The sequence below is a fragment of the Lethenteron reissneri genome, chromosome 20 (assembly GCF_015708825.2).
Source record: "Lethenteron reissneri isolate LAM-NWPU_2019-01 chromosome 20, ASM1570882v1, whole genome shotgun sequence".
Lineage (NCBI taxonomy): Eukaryota > Metazoa > Chordata > Hyperoartia > Petromyzontiformes > Petromyzontidae > Lethenteron > Lethenteron reissneri.
The window spans coordinates 12,277,918-12,294,926 of record NC_083798.1 but is presented as its reverse complement, the minus strand read 5'-3'; the positions used below and the strand labels follow the sequence as shown (position 1 = coordinate 12,294,926).

The following is a 17,009-nucleotide window of genomic DNA, read 5'->3' as shown; positions in this document are numbered from 1 at the left end:
AGGTGTCCTCCATTTGGAGGCGACCCCATTCCGCGACCGACAACCCCAGCAACGAATCCCTCCCTTCTTGCTCGATAGGACCCGAAACCGAAGGCGCATCGGCAGCGGCCACGAGGACCGAATCGGTGGTGACGTTCGGAGACCTACAACGCCCCGAACCCAAGAGGCACGCGCACTCCGAAGTGGGTGGCAATCGCGACAGGGCGTCAGCGTTCGTGTGGCGGAGACCCTTACGATATGTGGTGACAAAGTCATAGTCTTGGAGAATCTCCAACCATCGAGACAACTGGCCCGATGGTTGTTGAACCCGCAGGGCGTATTGTAGGGCCGCATGATCTGTACGGACGGTGAACCGCCGACCGTACAGATACGGGCGGTACTGCTGAATGAAATAAACAATCGCCAATAATTCCCGACGGGTAACGCAGTACCGCTGTTCGGCTGGAGACAGTACCCGACTACCGTAAGCCACCACATGCTCTACGCCCCCAATGAGCTGGGACAGCACGCCCCCGATGCCCGTGTTACTTGCATCTGTATCGAGCAAGAAGGGTTGTGAAAAATCGGGGTAATTCAACGGCGGAGCCCCCACCAAAGCATTCCGGAGGGCGCGAAAAGAAGCCTCCTCCTCCGGCCCCCAATGAAACCTGACTCCCTTGGACGTCAAGGCATGCAATGGTTTCGCAATCGTAGCGAAGTCAGCCACAAATCGCCGATAATACGACGCGAACCCAATGAAACTCCTGACCTCTCCCACAGAGGTGGGAGTCGGCCAGGAGCTGACGCATTCCGTTTTGGCGGGATCAGTGGATATCCCCGAGCGCCCAACAATGTGACCCAAATATCGCACCGATTCGCGGAGTAAATGGCACTTCTGTGGTTTAAATTTCAAATTGGCAGCCCGCATTTTGAGAAAAACAGCACGCAACCTAAGAGGGACGAGCATCTGAGCCCCCGGAGGTACGCGCACAGTTTTTGTCACGAGCGCCTGCACGGTGGCAAACGCCCGGCGCTCCGTGGTGGGGGAAGACAAAAATGTAACGCGTCGGCCCGATGGGAGCTCAATGCACCCCTGGTCAATCAGGATACGGATGGGCATTTTGGCCAAGAAATCCGTCCCCAACAGGCACGGAACCGCGAGTGAGGAGGAAACCAAAACAGGCCCGGATAATTTAATGTCTCCAATGCAGATAGTGGCGCGGATTTGCCCAATAATGCCCAGCGAGCCCCCGTTAGCAGCATAGCATGGCACGTCAACAGGGAGCAAGGGACGACTTTGAACGGGAAGGATTTTATAAATCAAATCAGATATAATGGTCGCCGATGCCCCTGTGTCAATTAAAATCCGCACCTCTACCCCATCAATATGACCGACCACAACCGATGATCCCGCCGACGCAGCAACGACACGATGGGCGAGCTCCGACCACTGACCCGGTTGGAGCGCTCGCCGCATTATAGAACAATCGCGCGCGACGGACGGGGAATTTGGAGCCCTGTTTGGTTGAGGGCGTGAGTGTGTGTCGGATGTGTGCGTGGGCCAAACGTGTGAGGTGCCGCGACTCGCCGTATTTCTCTGCTGGAGCTTGGGAGGAGACGGCGTGGCGTCCTGACGAGGTGTCGCCCCGCGCTGACGGGGAGCCCGGCATCCTGACGCAACGTGGCCTTGCAGGCCACAGTTGTAGCAGCGTGTGAGCGCCCCCGATGTCCTGGGCTGCTCCTGGCGGCTCGGTCCATTCCGAGCCTGTGGTGCCGCCGCTCTCCATTCCCCTCGCCGCTCCACCCCGCAGACCTCCTCCGATGGGAGGGCGGTAGCCGCCATGGCATGGCTGGCCGCCCCCTTTGCCGCCTTTCGACGCAGGGACCGCAAGCCCCCGTGGATGTGGCGCGCGACCAGCAGGGACGACATCTCCGCGTCGTCCTGAGCCAGGACGTTGACGTCCAGCTCGTCAGCGAGTAGCAGCAGCTTCTCGGCCACCATGGCATCCACTCCTTCCTCGTCCATCCTTGGGAAAGCAGCCTTCGCCAGAGCCAGGAGGGCCGTCCGGAAGGCCAGGGGTGACTCGTTGGCGCCCCGACTCCGATCGTGGAACAGCTGCCTGCAGTCCGAAGGCGGCCCATAGACGGCTGACAGCAGCTGCAACGCCAGGTGTAGAGTGGCGCGCTTTTCCCTCGGCGCCGAGGTGAGGGTAGCCAGGGCGTCGTTGTCCAGCATCGCTGGCAGCGCGCGTAGGGCCTCGGCGTCCGACCAGTTCGCCATCTCTTGATGAGCGATGAACCGCCTCTTGAAGCCGCCCCAATCTCCGTCAGCGCCGACAAATTCTTTAAGAGGCGGCAGACGCTGTTGTAAGGCGGCGTCCGTGGCCGCAGAACGCTCTCCGTCGCTCCCCGCCGATGATAGTGTGGGCGGGCCGTGCACATGGCATCGCCGGTCGCTCCGATGTTGACGCGCCGGCCGGCGTTGATGATGTCACGGCTTGTGCTTGGCGCTCAGCAGACACGTGACGCGGGCCGGCCCCGCCCTCCGCTCGTACTGTAGATATGGCGGGAAATTTGACCGCGAGCCGCGTCGGGGTGGCGGGAAACGTCGCCCCGCGCCGGCTGCCGTCGTCGACCCGCGCTGCTCCTCCAGCCCCCAGCCGCGTGATCTCCTCCAACGCGGCGGCCGCGGCGTAGAGCAGGTCCGCCAGGCGGGAGTGGGCCAGCCGGAGTCCTTCGGCCGACGCATCCCCCTCCTCCTGTCGTAGCGGCGCGGGCGTACTCGGCCCCGGCTGCTCCGAATCGACCCCGGCCATCTCTGGTGGTGATTCGGCCGCGGCGTCTTCCATCTCCGACTCCCTGGTACGTGTCGTCCCTCGTGTGTCCATCGTTGGACGTTTACTTCTGACCCCAGATGTAGTAAGTATATATGGAGGCTTGACGACAGGATCGGAGGCACACTTATTTATTACACCAACACAGTTAGTACAGGTCACTTGGCTACAGGGATTCTCGACAGCTAACCCCTCTAGCCTATACCAACTCCTCCACTACGGGACTAGGGGAGGCTATCTGTCCCAGCTTAGTTAAGCTGGGATCCCGGCTCCCTGAGTCACCAGACCAGCTTCGTCTGGGCTCTCGGGGCCACGCCACCGGCTTGCCCTGGTCGGCCCTTAGAAGGACAGCGAGCCAGGGGAGCTCCGGGGCCTACACTAGCAGGTCTTCCGTCTTCTCTGGTTATAGCTGAGTCCCGACCTCGAGCCCTCGAGCTCATCACCTTTTATAGGACTCGCCCCCGAGGGGGGGGCCCGTGGGGGATACACATGCGGACGTCGGTGCGAGCGCCACCCTTGTGTACGGCCGTAACCCCGCCCCTTGTGTTTGTTGGCCATCCGTGGCCATGCATAATCACACCTCAACATTCGTAGCCATGCGCAATTACACCTCTACAATGTTATGCAAGAATGGCACACCATGCCATCAGCAAGGCACGTTCTGGGAATTAACAATTTTCTCATGCAATATTTTTGAAGAGACTAGCACGATATTTCTGAACTGGGAAGACCTCGATTCAATTACCAGGTGCCACCATGTCAGCTTAACTGATCAACCACATACCAGCTCATAATAAAGTTTTTTTTGGGTTAGATCGCGTTATTATATATGTGTCGCAACCCTCCACCACCCGACACGGCCAATCAGTAAAAAATATGTCACGTTAACAAAACGCCAATTAGGTACTTCTTCAGCCCACCGGTGTGTTTGAAGAGTGAATCCACAACATTTAGAATTTGAGTACGACGTTTCGCTGGTAATTACATCCAGCATCTTCGGGCGATTTGCCAGAATAGTGAAGCCATCCACCTGCTTCCGGTCTTAAATAGTGCAGGATGACGTCGTACTCAACTTCTAAATGTTGTGGATTCACTCTTCAAACACACCGGTGGGCTGAAGTAACTAAATGGCGTTTTGTTAACGTGACACATTTTTTACTGATTGGCCGTGTTGGGTGGTGGAGGGTTGCGACACATTTATAATAACGTGATCTAACCCAAAAACCTTTATTATGAATAATTACTGGTCGCGAAAGCCTGCTACGTGTTAAACTCACTTACCAGCTGCTGCGTTAATTGCTTTGCATTTCGAGTTATTAAGCAAGGATGACTTTTTTCTTCCAGGGCAAGCAAAGATTTTGTTTTAGGACCTTGTGAAAGTATTGATGTAATCTACAAGACATCGTTTAAGTATATAAAAAAATAAACAAAAATTAGCAGCATTTCTTCTACGTGGTCAAAATAGAAAGTTAGGCATCTGGCACTTTAATGAACCGGACAATGCGTGTCTATCACAACACTTATACTACTTTATCATTAAATTGCATTGTGGGGCCTGCGTTTACAAATACAGGTAGTCCCCAAGTTACGATGGTCCGACTTACGATATTTCGATCTTACGATGGCGATAGCGATATGATAAAATTGTAAAATATTTGACATTTCGCGCGGCAGGCAAACGCAGCAGCGTACGAGGTACGATACTGAAACTTTATCATCGCCATCCTCCTCTTCCGACAACTAAGTTAGTGTAGCCATCAACAACCTAACATCGTTCAAGTGTGCAGACGACGGACAGAATCTTGGCGAGTTCAGTGCAATATGATACGTTACGATACGTTCAATGCATGTATGATACGTAGTTTTAGCGATTTCATTTTAAGGCTACCACGATACGATACATACGTCGAATGCATGTTAAAAGTTTTTATAGCAGATAGGATTTTCATGAAAAAACGTTCTATTAAATTGTAGTTCATATAGGTAGGCTAAGAATTGACCTTGTTTTTTACTTTAAATGTTACCGTGCAATACAGTATTGCAATTAATAAATACATACAGTTTATACAGTACGGTACTGTAAATTGCTCTGTTTTGCTAAATTATCACCAATCTTTAAGACTCCTGGGTAGGCTAGGCCATCTTCGACTTGCGACATTTTCGACTTATAATGGGGTCGTAGTAACGCATCTCCATCGTAAGTCGGGGACTACCTGTATTGCTGTCTGAGGGTGGAAGTGTGTTGCTAACCGACGACTGCTCTGCCCCGAGCCTCTTCTTGTGTGAAGCCACTGACAGTGGTGGATGATCGCTCTCTGTGTGTCTCACGTGCCGGTGTTATGTTATTACGTCGTAGATGGTCATTGTTATGCGTGCTGCAGCAGACGCTGCCAGATGGGTTGTTTCTTCTAAATCACGAAATGAAACGCTCGTCGAAGAGAAATTCGAAATGTGGTCATTGCACATGAAATAAAATCTCCAAATTATTTCGCGCATTGATCGGCCTTGGGTGCAATTTTTTTTATTACCGTATAAATATATATTTTTAGACAACCATTTGCTTTCACGTCTTGGCAATAATATATTTAAAATGTACGCACTGCTCTTACAATATGCACGTGGGTGTATATTGCCAGTGGTGTGTATCGTATGTTCTGGACAGTATATTCCTACGTGTCTAATGAACCGGGAATGTTTTCCAGGCTGAAAATGCAACAGATTAGCAGGAAAAATTCTCGCAAATCAGTGGCCGTCCAAAAACGGAATGTGCAATTATCCGTTTTTTTTTACCGAGGTCAAATGTGAAGCGTTAGTGCAGTGCACACATCATCCACAGCAGAGTGCTTCTCTAAATTGGCTCGAGGCCAACACACATCTTACTGTAAAGTAACCCCCCCCCCTGCCCCCCCCATTATAACCAGCAGCAACAACGTTAAATCTTCAAACCCCTGGCAAATACGTTTCTACGAGGCATTGCAGAACACGAGAGGGAAAACAAAAATCAACCCGCTTGATAGCGACAATAACAGCGCAATTCTGGGGTGGGGGATCACTTTGTTTTCCGCGTGATTGCTCTGGTAGTTTGTGTTTCTCTGATAAAAGCCACGAGTTAGCTCTGCACGCCGCTGTGGTTGGCGTGGACCGTGGTCACGGAGCGGGCGGCGTGCGGTGACATTTGCACTCGCGCTCGGAACTCGGCCGGCTTTCTAAGAGCCGTGCCACGTCTTTATGGGGCGGCCCGCTGTGCTTGTTTGTTGTTGGGGAGCACAGCAAGTGACCGCAGCGGCGGTGGGCGGGCGGGGGCGGTTAGCCACCTTGCAAAGTAAAACGACCGCTATTGCACAGTGTGGGTGCGTGTAGAGGCACGCCAGCTGATTGGCGATTTTGCTCAATCACCGTCCACGTGCAACGAATGCAGTGCGGCCCTTTTAGCACGTGCAAGGTTGCCTCCTGGTCCACGGTTTTCTCAGGATCGTCGTCTTGTTGAGCTAGCTGTGCTGGGAAATGTGTAAGTACGTGTTTAGTTTGTTGTCCTTCCTCTGCACCTCCGATTAGCACAGTTGGCCATGTACGGCGCGAAAGAAGTTTAACATTCATACATAATACCGCCTCTCAACAAAATGCATTTTACTTGTAGTTCTCCCCTCTTATTTCTAGTATTATGAGTGAGGTTTTTTTTTCTTCCATGACATGTCCTGGTTTTTGTATTTCGCAGGTGGCAATCCTAAGGAGGGTGGCATGTCCTTTGAGTTGAGGCGAGCCTGCCTTTGTGCTTGCCGGTCTGTGGCTCATAACTGTTATGTAACCGCCTGTTATTGAAGAAGGACGACGGCTCTAAGCTATTCACAAGCGCTGTAATAAAAAAAACATGATGTATTTTCCCTCCAAATCATGAATCCCACTCCTCTTGCCAACACATTTGGATGATGCCCAACACGTGCTTGCTGCACATTCTTTGGCCCTGCGATTGGCCGGTTTACCTGTCGTAGTTCCGCGTTTTTGTTTTAGGGGGGAGGGGGGAGTCAAACTCGTGATTTTAGTCAAAATGGTAGCCGCAGTGCCATGTTGTCGAGCGTTCCGTGCCCTCCTCCCTGCCATTCTTTTAACACCCTTGAGGCCAATTGATTTCGTGGAAACAACAGCAGCAGCGCATAAATCATGTGTCTATTACAGTAAACAAGCTGGCTTGAGTTACGCATATAAATGCAGAGCGGCGAGTTACTCTCTTTCCGACCCCAGCGGTAGTCGCACAGTGTCACCCATCGTGGTGAGACACTGAGGCAGGCCTATGCTCGGGACGTTACGTTACCACGAGGCCCACGGCAGTACGAGAAAACTCCTCCAGTCCGCAATCCTACGAGATAAAACTCCACCATTGCTTTCTTCCAACCATCCGCAGTTTTATTCTCCCCATCCTGCTTTTGTGGAACGGCCTCCTTAATTATCCCTGATTTATTTTCTCTTTCCCGCAGGTAAGCGAAGTAAATTCGCAGATAACCCACACGGGATAATAGGACTCGCGACATTTGACCCCCACGTTACCGTGGCTGCAAAGAGTTGTGTATTTTCACATTCTGTGGCACATGTCAGGGGGTGGGGGTATGTGGGTGTTCCAGAAATCACATGTTAGGATGATACAGGATGCAGAATCACTCTTATTGTTCCTTCACATTGCAAGCAGCGATTTCTCGCAGGGTTATTCAGAGTTTTTACAATCGTTTTTTTTGTTGCTGTCCGGGTAACTGCATGGAACACATCGGTAAATATGTGTTCAGTGCTTTGCCACATGTATAGATATATTTAGCAGCAAGCGTATAATTTGTACTTTTCTGAGACACGCAGGGAGCTAACACAGAGGTGAAATGGTCAGCACACTGGACTTGAAGTTCAGAGGTCGCCGGTTCGATCGGTTCTCCCAGCTTGGAAGCTGAACCGGCGCAATTTTATTAAATCCCCCCGCCCCCACCACCACCTCTGTCCACCCAGCGGTACAAATGGGGTAAAATGTGGGTGCGCTCGCTTCTTCCGCGACGTCTGGTCTGCACTGTAGAGTAGACCAATGAGCACTTTAGAGCTCCCCTTTTTAGTGGCGGCGCTTCCACCGGCAGTGGCGTGAACGAGTGAGCGACCAATTGCAGGGATGCACCTTTACCTTTAGTTAAGGCGAAACGAGGATCCAACATGCCGCCCGGTGACTTGTGCCGCCGTGCCTTTTGCATGTCGGCACTTGCAGATCGGCGCCTTCGCTAAAGTCCTGCTTGAATCGGTTGCCTCCGTTTGCCCTTCTGCCTTCCGGAACTGGGAATCCGGTTCTGAAAACGGTTACCCGGTTAACGTTTAACAACCCTGTTTTTTTTTTCACAAATGGCATAATCGATTTGGGGCAAAGGGGAGTAGACCACGGTAGGGTTTTCTCGATGACTTTTGCATTCCGGTCAAGGTATAGTGTGCTAATTCACAGACACTAGTAGGAGGTACTCTCTCTCTTTTATTCCGGCCTTCACAGCCTTAGGGGATGACCACTCACCGGGTCGGGACAGCCAACACGCCGCCAGACCCACGGCTTGAAGAGGGCGACGATCATGACGATCACGACGACGACGGCACGACGAGTTCCATTCCAGATCGCAGCAGCCCCGACTGTGAGTCGGAGCTCGCCTTTTATCCTGCCCAGCGTGGCCAGGCTCCGCCCCCCCCGCACCCCTCTCGATCCCCCAGAAGGCTCCGTGCCTTGCCCACAGGTCCAACTGGTAGAACGGGCTGCTACCCCTAATTCCATTGTCTACCAATCTCCCAGCGGCAAGCACTACAGCGACTCATTCAATGTCACTACAAAGATCTGACGGATCTCTCTCTTTCTGCGGGGTGTAAGGAATCTTGAAACTGCCCTGATCCAATGTACAGTACGTCGGTACAGTATATTTATAATTTAAAATAAAGCAGACGCCACATCGTGTGCGGCGACTCGTGAACTTGCACACATCGGTGAGCGCGCCGTGTATATGTCGCGACGTGTATTAAATGTGTGTGTCTGATCTAGCACGGCAGTATTTAAAATTGCTGTACAAGTGATTGTGCAGTACATTTTTTATTGCAGTAAAAGCGTAACCGATGTCCGTTGGGATTTTTTTTTATTGTGGTAAACACTCAAGCCCGGTACAACGCGTCCTGTGGTTTCTGGGGGAGGAGACAGAAAAGCCGTGGTGGGGGGGCTCCTTGGCCGTGTATAGGTGGGGGGAGGAATGCTCGGTGCCCACCAACGTGAATTTGTTTAACATTTTTTAAATTAACTTTAAACAAATTAAGACAAATGATGTTTGTAACAAAGAATTATATCTGGGATGGCTGTGCCGTAATTACAAAACCTTTGACCCAGCAATCGCAAGGTCACGATTTAAAAAATTAAATCCTTGTCATAATTCAACGGCCCGTAACCTTTTGTAAATTTTTTTGTTGTTCGTAAAAATATTTCACCTGGAAAACCCCCTCATGAAGCCGCACGTTCATTTACGCAGACAATCTAGCACGGGCCAGCCCAGTGACGACACTCAGCACAGCTCAAGACATCTTGAACACTGACCTAAAGAAATTGGAAGATTATTTCTACTCCTGGCGACTTCAGCCAAACCCAACCAAGACAGGATCCTCAGCGTTCTGTCTCAACAACGCGGAGGCAGAAAGTACGCTGACGATCGAATTTTGTGGTAAAGCCATCACCCGCGACCCACTCCCGAAATAGCTTGGAGTGGTGCGCGATCGAAGTCTCACTTTTAGGCAACACATTAAGCAGTTGAACAAATAGATAAAAACATTGCCGGGCGTGGTGCTGACCACCCACCCCGTCGTGTGCCGTGCCGGGCTTCATTGGTGCTCGCGAACGGCACTTGCCCCAACAGGCTGTTAAGGCTACACGGGGGATCTTTGACTTTGTAAGCAGCTATGAACTCGGCCACTCGAGTTCGATTCCTGGCAATGGGTAACATTAGTGGCAGATATCTGAATCTGACCTGGGGCAACCCTGGGTCAGCTTGTGCTTAAACTAATACCCCGTGCAATGTATAAACATCAGCACTGGGGAGATAAAGGGGGCCAGACGTGGATCTGTCCACACCATTCCTTCGTGCGCTTTGCCGGCCTTCATAGCGGTGCTCATGAACAGCACTTGCCTCAACAGCCTGTGTGATGTATGATTATATCTGTAATGTATGATATATTTGTAATGTATGATATATAATTTCTCCAAAATAGAGGTTTTTTTAGGTTCACTACCCTGGTTTCACAGTTGTACTGAATGGCTCTGCTTTAGGGTGGTAATGCATGATGTTTAGCATGAATGACACCAGGAAACACATCAGAAAGCTATACGTTTATTGTTTTTGGCCATTTTTCAATTCACTGCTGGGTGAATGAAGGCCTCTCCTTGCTGTGCCAGTAATGGAGGCTATTCGACCAAACTCCACCACTCTGCACAGTGCGAGTTGCTGAATGGGATGCCCAGGATGGCTTCAGATCATGGCCGGGATTAAAACTCGGGTCACCGGGTTCGTAGTGCAGCGTACACTAACCGCCAATCCACCCCATATTACCTCATTTCACATTTAACCATTGTAATATGTGGAGGAGCAGTGTTTGTGCAGCAGTTGGCAAACCGAACTATGAACCCCGCAATTTGAGCTTAACTACAGCCAACAGCAATGTCATCTGGACCAGTTCAGTACCCCCCCCACCTCACCCTCCCCCACCATTACTGACACATACTGACCAACGGGATGAGGTATGTGTCAAGTATCCACCACAGCCGACACGGTATCGGGAAGATCTCCAGCAGTGGATTGACAAATGGGCTGTGCAGTACGTGTGGCTGTACGTCTGTCTACTGGCAACAGCTGACTGCGCCACCGCCTGCAGACTCAACGAAGTCACAGCTCTCGGATTTGTGGGGTTGTTTTGGCCGTCGCCGCACGTTTTCCGCTGTCACATCCGACGTTTCTGGTAGCTTCTTCTCCACGTGGGGTGAAACGTCGAGCATCGTGCCGACCGATACGTTGAGATTATTTTGCTGCTGTAAATTTCCACACGATAAGCCACTTCGTTGAGCTTTCATTTGTGGTTAGGTTGCTTCTGAAAAAGACACTAATAGCTCAATGGGCTTTACCTGGTAAGGAAAAAAATAGACTCGTTTTATTTGTATATTTTTTTAAAGTGATTTGTTTACCTTTCCTATACTTGCCACTCTTGTCGTGTTTTTGTACTGTTTGTTGTTGTTGTAACGTTCTGGCCTGCCCCTACCGGACATCTGTGGCAAAAGAGCTTTATAGCTCATCGGATTCCTCCAGTATAAATATTCTCATTCTGACACGTGGCACACGGCCCGAGACCACACGTGGAGAGCGACATTGCTCAGCCCAGCCGCGGTAACGTACAGAGACCGCTACCTTCACAGAGGGATCGCTCGCACGCAGCCTTGCACCATGCCAGCTGCCTGGAAAATGCAGAGTGGACTTTGTGTGCACTCCCTTTAGAGCCCCATCTTGCAGGTGTTCCCATTTAAGTGAAGTGGATTTTTTTAACCAGGTGGGAGCCTGTTGAGACTACGAGTCTCTTTTTTTCAACAGAGAGCCCACCCCGGGGGTTACGAAGCCAATAAAATCAAAAATGCCAGACGTAAAGCCTTGAATTAGTGCTGCGTAGGTTTTTGCTGTTGTGGCTGTGTGTGGCTCTGCGTTGTGTTTTTTTGTTCATCGTACTGTCCAAAGCTTTTCTCCGTATGCTGGGAGCATCTCCCTAAATAAGCTAATCCCTTGAATTACATAACAGCTGTTATATATTAAATATACTGTATGCATATATCACAATGGATATTCTTTTCACAAATCTGGAATTGAGAAGCAAACTAAGACGAGTTACAATGCAATGATAAAAAAACATATTTACGGTACGATTGGCAAATCAATGAATGCAACTCGTTACAGAAAACTTGACTGCGAGGGTCAAGGTAAAGGTGCAGGCCTGAAATCTGTTGCTCACACCACTGCTGGCAGAAGGCCATCCGCTACAGAGAGCGCTCTTGAGTGCTCCTCCTGGAGGTTTGTTTTGGGCCACTCTTCCACGCTGGCCAGACGTCCCTCTCTGTAGCCTTAACAGACTGTTGGGGCAAGTGCTGTTACCGAGCACCTATGAAGGCCGGCACGCCACACGAAAGGGGTGGGTGGCCACCACCACGCTCGGCCGCCTTTGTCTCCCCAGTGATGATGTTTGCACGCCGCACCAGCTACTCATTGGAGGCTGAGTCGACCTAGAGAAGGCCCAGGACCAGTTAAAATAATCGTCACTGGTGTTGTCCGTGAGTGGGAATCGAACTCTGGTCGCCGGGTTCATAGTGCAGTGTGCTCACACTACTTACTTACACTTCACCACACCCGGCCTGCCGATCCACCAACGGCGAAGTAAACATTTCCACTGCTGGCTGGACAGAGGTGGTGAGGGGTGGGGGTTGTAAGAAACTTGCACCGTTGTTGTTTCACCTGACGTGCAGGTCGAGAGGCAAGAGTTGTTAAACGCTAAAGCGACCGCCGTATATTTTTTTTCGTCCGGCGCAAGAGCTGAGAAAAGTTTCACAGACTCTGCCGGAATTCACGGTGGAGCCGTGCGTGGCTCAAGCCGATGCCCCCACCCCCCACCCCCCCACTTGTCAGTGTGTTCGGTTTTTAGCGCCGCTCTTGTAATTGACGATTTTGGATTTTTGCTTTTCCTGGAAATCGGAATTCGCCCTGGCACTTTGCCGCGATTTGCATCCCCGTAGGAAAGCCGCGTGGGCACGGCCGCTGTGCCCACGTGGTGGTGATAGAGGGGCCGGGGGGGGGTGTGCCTCGATGGAAACTCGTGGGGGCTTGCTTTTAAAATAGCCCTCGAGCTGCTCTTGGGGCCAACTTCCCAATCGGGAAACTTCACTTCACGTGGCACACACACACATCATCATCATCTACGCGAGCGGAATGTGCCACCGCGCATTGCTAACACCTGTGGCGATCAGTAAAAAAAAAACTCGTTGCGGTGCCAAACCCGAAGCGGATAATAATCGCGGAGCAGTATTGCTCCACGTGGCGGTTGTTTGTCGTTTACCAAACCACGCCACCACCGCCTCCTGTGCTCGTAACGCGCTGTCTCACCGCCGTGTGATTTATTGGAAGCCTCTGTGAATGCCGATTTTAGTTGACCTGCTGCGACTGTTTACGCAAAGCTGAACACTTAACTCTGTACGGGCATTTGTACACCCCCTCGTCATATTCCGATGCTGTTTTTGTCTTAAGCGTGCCGAATTGCGACGCCTTTCGTGAATCGGGTTGCCTGGAGAAGTAAAGATTTCACTTGCTTGGTTACTCTTTCACCGCTACCACTGCTACGTTTGGTCACTGTGTCCGTGAACTTCACACCTTGACACCTACCCCTGCTGCCGATGACTCATTTTAACAGATGCGCCGTTTCCCCTCATCCTTCCACCTCATTGTTGAAATCGACCTCTCTCTTTCCCCACACTGCTCGACTCAGAATTACATCGGATCGTCTCCTTTTTAAATTTTTTTTTAGCCTCGCCTCACTCGATTCCCACGACGCAGTTGTTCGTCTCCGCCAGCTTTTAACCGCTCCTCGGCACTGTCTGCCGCTCGCCTGTTTTGGGTTTGTAGGCCTTCAGGCCCGAGCACGGCGATTGTGCTCTAAAGCAATAATGGGCTCAGGAACGCGGCTTTAATTGAATTGGACACTCAGTTTCAGATCTGGCGCAGGCCCTGGGGGAGCAGAACATCAAGCCACCGACCCACCCCCCCTCTTCACTCTTCATAACCCCCCACCCTTTTTTCCACTCGAGGCGTCACAGAGAGCGACATCCCCCTCCCCACCACCATCTCCCGCGTGTTTATCTCAAACTCCCATCTGACAGCACAGAGCCGAGTCAGGCAGAGACAGGAGGGGGGGGGGGCATTGGGATTCAGAAGAGGTTGTCACCCGGCCTCTGTGTGCGTCACTGGCTGTTTTTCTCCACGCAGATTTGGTTTGAAGAAATTATTCGTGCAAATGGAAGTCAAGTGCCCGCACTTGTGTTTTCAGACAAATTGAGCGAGCTCCGGGGCTTCAGCTAAGCCAAGTAAATAATAATGACGATACCGAACAACAGGGTTGCGATTTGCGCACCAATTTCCGCAAACATGCTGTTTTCGACCGCATTTCGCGGTAGTTTCTGTGACCCTCTTCCGCACAAACTTCCGCAATTTGCGGTGATTCCTGGGAAGACTTCCGCAAATCGTGACTTCGATTCCCGCCTATACCGGTGCCGTACTCACGCGGTTGGCGCACATATCTCGCGTCTACCCACTTGCCTCTGCCGTAGCTACTCTATACCTCCTGCAAATAAATACACTTTACTGCTAACGATAATAGCTCATAACATCACACACAGATTCAAAAATGAGCAGCACCCCCACCACCAAGAGCAAGCCTATAGTCCTCGAGCGCTGGTTCCTCGGCCGCCTGTGGCTCATGTACGACGAGGAGAAAAGCGCCTTCTTCTGCACCACGTGCTCTGCCGCCGGGCCGAGGTCGTGCATCTTCCACAAGGGCAACAAAGGATATACCCCGGGCAAGTTTTCCCTCGACCGCATCGTCGACCACGGCGACAGCATCGGCCACCTCAAGGCCGCCGAGACGCTCCGAGCGAAGTCGGCCTTGGAGTTGGCCTTCCAGCGCAGCGGCGAGCAGGAGCAGAAGAGCATGAGCGCGGCGGCCGGCGAGTCGGGCGCCGCCGACTACACGCTCTGGCATTCGCACGCGCTGCGGTGCGGCTACTTCATTGCCAAGCACAGTCTGCCCTACTCGATGATGGAGCACATCTGCGGCCTCGTGCAGACCAGCATCAACTCGTATGCGGGCAAGCAGGCCTTCTCCACTGCCAGCGGCACCTACGGCTCATACTGCTCGCGCGACAGCGCAGTCGACATGGTGGAGATCTGCAGCACGTCCATCTTGGAGAAGACCGTGCACGAGATGCGCGAGGCCAAGTTCTTCTCGATCAGCTGCGACGAGAGCACGGACGTGGCATCTAGCAAGAACGCCGTCGTCATGGGCCGCTACGTATACTGCAACGCCATTTGAATCCGCATGCTCGGCGTCGTCTCCCTTTCGAGCGGCAGCGCCAAGGCCGTCTTCGACGCCATCATTGAGCTGCTCGATGGCCGCGGCCTCGACATCGAGGACCTCATCGGCTTCGCGAGTGACGGTGCGTCCGTCATGACGGGCTGCAACACGGGCGTCGCCGCCCGCCTCAAGTCAGTAGTTCCACGTTTGGTTTCGGCACATTGCCCAGCGCACCGTGCTGCTCTTGCGGCAGAAGACGCTGAGAGCGAGTACGAGGAGGAGCGCATGCTCGTCGTCGCGGGCATCTACAACTACTTCAAGAGGTCGCTCCCGCGCAAGGAGCTGCTCAGCGCGGCCATGGACAAGCTCGGGGCCCCGCACCTCAAGCTGCTCCTCGGCGGGTTCACGCGCTGGCTCTCGCGCGGGCAGTCGTTGCACAACATGCACCGCCTCGCCCAGTCCGTGGCCGAGGTCCTCGCGGACGACACGAGCTCCGTCGCCGCCGCCAAGTACTACAGCTACTTGCGCTGCGTGGCCTACCACGTCTGGATCGCGCTCATGTCGGACGTGAGCGGCATCCTCAACATGCTCAGCACGGCGCTGCAGGCCGACGACATGCACATCGTGAGCGTTGGAGGCATCGTCGCCGCGACCGTCCTGCAGCTGCGCTACACCTTCTTGACCACTTTGACGCTCGACACCGTCTCGACACCGGCGCTCCTCGAGCTCAACGAGCGCCTCGGGGGCAACGTGCAGTCCGAGGACGAGGACGAGGTGGCGGCGACCTGTCGCGCCGGGGGCGAATACGTACAGCGCCTTGTTGCTCATCTCGAAGAGCGCTTCCCAGAAGAGACGCACTCCACGGTACGGGCGCTCGCCATGCTGTACCCAGACGAGATCGCCAAGGCGGCGCACATCCAGACCTTTGGCGTGCACGAGATCGTCGCGCTCGGCAAGACCTACCTGCCGGACGCCTCCTCCTCCGAGCTCGTGACGGAGTACAACCACTACAAGTACTTTGCCATCGGCAGCTTCCGCGGCGTCGGCGCGACGGAGATCCTCAAGGTCGTGTGCAGCAACTCGCACATGCAAAAGTCCCACCCCAAGATCCTCACGCTCATCAAGATCGCTGCGACTTTGGCGCACGGGTCTGTCGACTGCGAGAGGGCCTTCTCTCTGCAAAACAACATCAAGACCGAGGAGCGGTCGCTCTTCACGTGCAAGCAGTTGAACGCGCTTATGGTTTGCGCCCGCGACGGACCAAAACTCAGCAACTTTGATGCCGAAGACAACATGAAGCGCTGGAAGAATGCGAAGAAGAGAAAGTACATTTGCTCGTAATCACGCTCTGCCTTTGAATAAAGTACATTTGCTCGTAATCACGGCTCTGCATTTGAATAAAGTATGTGGTTCTTGTGCGGAAATGCGGAAATCATATATTCATTGCAATCAGTAGCTCAAAGCCCTGCGTGATGTTGGGCCTTGCATATATCCTTTCCAATAGAACGCATTAACGTGTTGTTAAAAGCACGCGGTCACAGGAGTAGTCTTTCCACCGTTTGCGGTTGACATTAGCAGAAATGCGGGAAAAATTGAACCCTCCTTCCGCATTTTCCATGCCGAAATCGCAACCCTGCCGAACAACAGGTTGTACGATCGGACGGATAGGCTACACCCCCAGTCTGTATATCAGGCGGGGTCCAAGTGCATGCCGGCTTTGCAGGAGCTACCGTTGTGCGAGTGCCCGTGACAAGGCTCGTGCCGCTGCCAAGTGATTGACGCGAGAGAGACGCGCCCACAAGAGCGCCTGCTTATTTGGCTAAATGGTGATGCCACCGCTGCTCGTCTTGCCTGGCGCACACAGTGAACTTACCGAAGTGTGCGGCCACCACGGTTTTCTATCTTCCCTGAAGGGTGGGCGGTGGGCCCCTCCCCACCTTCTGTGGCGACGCAGCGTGGCCGATTAAAAACACCAAACCTATTGGGCTCCGCATTGATTTCGCATAGGTGTTGCGTTTGTATTCTGTGCGCGTCCCCAGGTGAATTGCCGTCGTGAAATGCCATTAA

At 52.7% G+C, this 17,009-nt stretch overlaps 1 protein-coding gene across 1 annotated transcript in view; it reads left to right on the top strand.

The window, feature by feature from the left end:
- LOC133344769 (vitamin D3 receptor-like) overlaps positions 1-17,009 on the top strand; it is an 86,480-nt gene that overhangs the window by 22,807 nt on the left and 46,664 nt on the right. The window lies entirely within an intron of this gene.